The sequence below is a fragment of the Crocodylus siamensis genome, chromosome 1 (assembly GCF_052110815.1).
Source record: "Crocodylus siamensis isolate JL-2025a chromosome 1, ASM5211081v1, whole genome shotgun sequence".
Lineage (NCBI taxonomy): Eukaryota > Metazoa > Chordata > Crocodylia > Crocodylidae > Crocodylus > Crocodylus siamensis.
The window spans coordinates 37,921,498-37,925,882 of NC_143395.1; the positions used below are offsets into that span (position 1 = coordinate 37,921,498).

At 41.2% G+C, this 4,385-nt stretch overlaps 1 long non-coding RNA gene across 1 annotated transcript; it reads left to right on the plus strand.

The window, feature by feature from the left end:
- The first annotated feature begins 661 nt into the window (after positions 1-661).
- LOC149872734 (uncharacterized) lies at positions 662-3,966 on the plus strand. Its single transcript, XR_016439794.1, has 2 exons — positions 662-886; positions 2,489-3,966. It is a non-coding gene; the product is annotated as an uncharacterized LOC149872734 (long non-coding RNA).
- Positions 3,967-4,385: the final 419 nt, after the last annotated feature.

The following is a 4,385-nucleotide window of genomic DNA, read 5'->3' on the forward strand; positions in this document are numbered from 1 at the left end:
ACTTGACTGAAGCCCCAGGGAACACAACATGAATTGGGGGAGATGCACAGATGTTTTGAACTACTTTGGAAAGCCCCAGCATGATCCTGGGCCAACTGTTTACCAAGCCAGACCCCTGGCATAAGCTACAGTGTCCTAAGCACTGTTCTAAGTGGCCTCAAGTGACCATTATGGCAGCTTAGCAATGCCATGGCTCAGTGTAGTCCCTACCAGGTTTCCTGTCGTCCAGATACCTTATGCTAGCCAATGGGATAAGGCTGACTCAGGAATAGCTATATTTTTTCTACATAATTAGGAGATTGCCTTACCCTAGGGTGATTTTTCTGTTGCTGGTAGCACTAACTTTGAGGCAGCTTTGCACCAGTGACATTGCAAATCATTCTGAATGTGGGGACAATCTGAGCCAAATAAATTCTTCCTTGATTTGCATTTGTTTCTGTGTTATTTTCTACTTTATCCTAACAGCATGGACACTAATTTTGTTTTAATTGTAAAGCTCAGATCCAAGCAAACCCTTTTAACAGTATCAAAGGACTATTCATCTGGGAAAATATGGTAACTGAAAAGCAATGTTACTGGCAAAATTATCCATCAGTGCAACAGCATCCTCTCTCCAGTTTTCACAGTGTGATCATATTAGTGCATGTGAAAGCTGACTGCCTGCTCTGCTGCCTGCTTTTTGGCGATAAGTATTATCTGTTATATTACAGAGGCTTTTGGTCAGAGCCTTGTAGACTTTGCAGCTTTCTGAATATATTTCAAGATTTTAACTTTGGGTTTTATCATCTGCAGATAATTGTTACAGACAAACTAGCAGAAATTAATCTAGTGAAAAAGCGGACAGCTACATCTTCAGCTGGGGACACCGTCAAGTAGATGTTCTGAGGTAACAACTGAATCTTCTGAAAGTAGGACAGACCTAGCAGGGAACAGCTACTGTTCATCTGGGCAATAAAATCCATGCAGTTTAAGTCAGTTGTAAAGCTAATGGGGTTTTGGTGAGCTGTAGCTCCCCAGTGATTATAGCCAGTGTATAAAAAGCAATGCCTAGCTTTCTTACACTCTCCTTTCCTTATCACTGTCAGCTAGTCTGTGACAGTCCATTACAAAGTCCTCACCACTGTAGCATAAGCAAGGGGCTTCCTCAAGACAGTCACTGACGTGGGGAGAGAGGACAAAGAGGAACAAGAAAATATAAAATTCCCAAAAGACTGAAAGGCAGGAAGGAGTTGGGGCCCCACAAAAATGACATACCCAATGCAGTTTTAATGTACTTTGGACCAATCAATAAGAAATGAATGACAGCTATGAAATTCACGCAACAACATATTAGAACATTTTTTTGGTGAATCTCTCTCTAACAGGCCATATTTCAAGACCACTGTGTTCCCTGTGAGGAAATGAGATGGCTGTGATGGAGATCTTAAAGCTATTCACTACAACCCAGATCCAAAATAAGGACTGAAATTTCTAAAGGGTGATTTAAACATAGTTATAATCAAAGTTCCAGATCAGCTGTTCTCTAGCCCTGTAGTGTCTAGCCTTGGAGGCACATCAGTTTTTTACATTATAGCTGCTTCAGTGCCTGACGTTCTGCCTTCATGTTTATCCTGAAGCATCCCAGTCTTGTCAGCAGCTCAGTGCCTAGCTTGAACCGAAGCCCACTGGGTTGCGGAAGTCATGCATTCCTCTGCATGTCTTGTCTGGTACGCTTGTTCTGATATACATTATCAAAGGGCTGAACCTAGGTCTTCGAGATCTGTGGTGAATACTCTCACATTAATCTAATGTACTCAATGGGGTGTCATCACTATCTTCTTCAGCCATGCTGTGTGACCTCTTGCTTAGGCTTGCAAAAGAAAAGCTCAGGTACCTATCTTCACAATAAAGTTTTGGCTCTGAAGCCTGAATGGAAAGTACCTGTCCTAGAAAACCCTCATCATTCACTACCTTATGTGTTTACTTGCTTAGTATTCTGGTTCTTGGGTAGTCCATTCTGAGATACCTAACTCTCCCTGTGCATTGTACTGGGAGTTATTCTCAGGGCTGAGGATTCTGTTCTGGGGACCAGATATCAAGTTAGGTTTTGCAGTGTTCAGCATCATACCTCAGTCATTTTTAAAATCTGGGTTGGCTTATAGATATGATAATGAAATTTGTATTTTTTATATTTAAAATGTCCAATGGGTGTCTACTGCCAGGGATGGGGGCTTATATTTCATGAATGGGGCGGGGTGTGAATCAGAACGACTGCCCCAGGCCCCGTGCTTTGGGGGGCCCCAAGGAGCTGGGCGGAGTGGCTGCGGTGACTCCATATTACTGCTGGCTTCGTGTCCAGCCACTCAGCACCCCCCTGACACCGAATCTGTCACTGGCTTCCTCATGTCCGGGAGTGGGGCCTCAAACAGACTGATTTGCCCCAGGCCCCACACCCTGCTCGGGTCATCTCTGAATGTATGTATACATCAAATAAGTATTTTTTCTCCAGATAACACCATTATGACGATGGAGAAGTGGCTGTACCAGGACCTTCATTTGATCAACTTAAATTCACTGCAGCTGAGAAAACATCACATTTTGATTGTATTCTATCTGTCACAACGTTGGCCAAAGTTGTCCTAGTCATCAAACCTATGTTGTTTAGAAGTTACATTGGAACAGTGGATTAGGCAGAAATTAAGTCACAGGATCATGGACTGGAAGGGACTTCCAGAAGTAATCTAGTCCAATCCCCTACCTGAGGCATGATCATCCCTTTCCAAACTACTGTGAGATAATTATTTTACTTGGGTGATGGTACTGTTGGACATTAGTGTGTGAGCTATACACACTTCTGAGAATGTTTCACATTTTACAAATCAAGGATGTATAAAAGGCCTCTGCTATAGCATAACTTTGTTGCCCGCCAAGCCATGTTGCTGACTACTTCCTTAACTTTTTTAAACATTATCAGAACATCTAATTTCTATTCTGCTTTAGGGTTATACTAAGTTACCAATTTAATACAGTTGCAGTGATGTTGACAGTTTTAATTTGTTCCACTTGATATGCTAGTAGGCCTATTGTCTGTGCAAAGTAGATGTTCAGGTTCTGAAATAGACAGATTCTATATTTGCTGAATGTAGTGCCATTTGTACTCATATTGCAGCTTCAGACATTTCCTTGGGGCAAGTCTAATTGAAGTTGCTTGATTTCTGTTACCAATAGCAGGCTTTTCAAACACTGCTTCTTTTCATCTCTAACACTTTAAGCTCTGGCTGTATTAGCAGATTCACTCAGGTGTAACATTTTCCCCAGGTCTGTTTACCTGACTGCCTCCCTTCTGCCTTGTTTTCTTCTGTTTCCCAGCTAACTTAAACGCTGTCTCCTGAGCCAATGCACAAATCACGGCCAGACAGCCATGCCCTTACAGTGAGTGTCAACCTTACCCCACATGTAGTCCTAATGACTTCACTCAGATTTCTTGGTGTACAGGAAGGTGTTCATCAGTGTATGCAAGGGACTAAAATTGGGCCCTTAATCATACAGCACTCATTTCAAGGGCTAATATTTCAAAAGTTCATAGGCAAGATATTTTTATCTGAGCACTGTGCAGAAACTGAACATGCATTTTTCCTGGGGGAGGAGGGGAATGGCTTAATTTGTCCATTTCAATACTTATGCATTGGGCTATGATGAAGAGAGTAATATATGCTTATGTCCAATTGCATTACCTTTAATGGAACTGTTAACAGAAAGTGAAGGGTGCAGCAGGAAATTTCTAAAGGAATATGTACTCCAGATTATAAAAAAGATCTAGCTATAATAAGCACTGCATCTGATTCTAGAAAAAGAATTGCATCTGATGGATTACTGCAGGGGTTTACCCACTTTTTTGGTCTGGCAAGGTGGCAAGGACTTCTAATGCAGGTATCTTTGATATCTCAAACAATTCAAAACAATAAACAGACCAACCATCTACTGTTACACTTGATTCTACCACCTGTGATTATTTCTTTCTATTTTTTGTACTTAAGTAAAGCTTGCATTTTAAATCTCATCGGTGCAGGTGGAGTGTTACTCATTATGTTAGACTTCTCACTGCAGTCACAGCAGAATTAAATTCTTTATTTCAAAGTAACTGGCTAGCTTTGCAACACTCTCTTCTTCGCTACTATCTCTGTTGCACTGGGTTCATCCTATGATTTTTCATCAACACACAGGAATATTCAGACATATCATTTATCACCCCCTACACTTCTGCCTAGCATTTAAATGCTTTATTTTCAAAATTGAGTATTTGAAGATTTGTCATTTACCTGTTACTTGGCAGGGAAAGAAAAGGAATGCTGGAATAAACAACAAAAAAACCTGACAGCAAAGCCAGATTCTCTAGTCCACAAAGT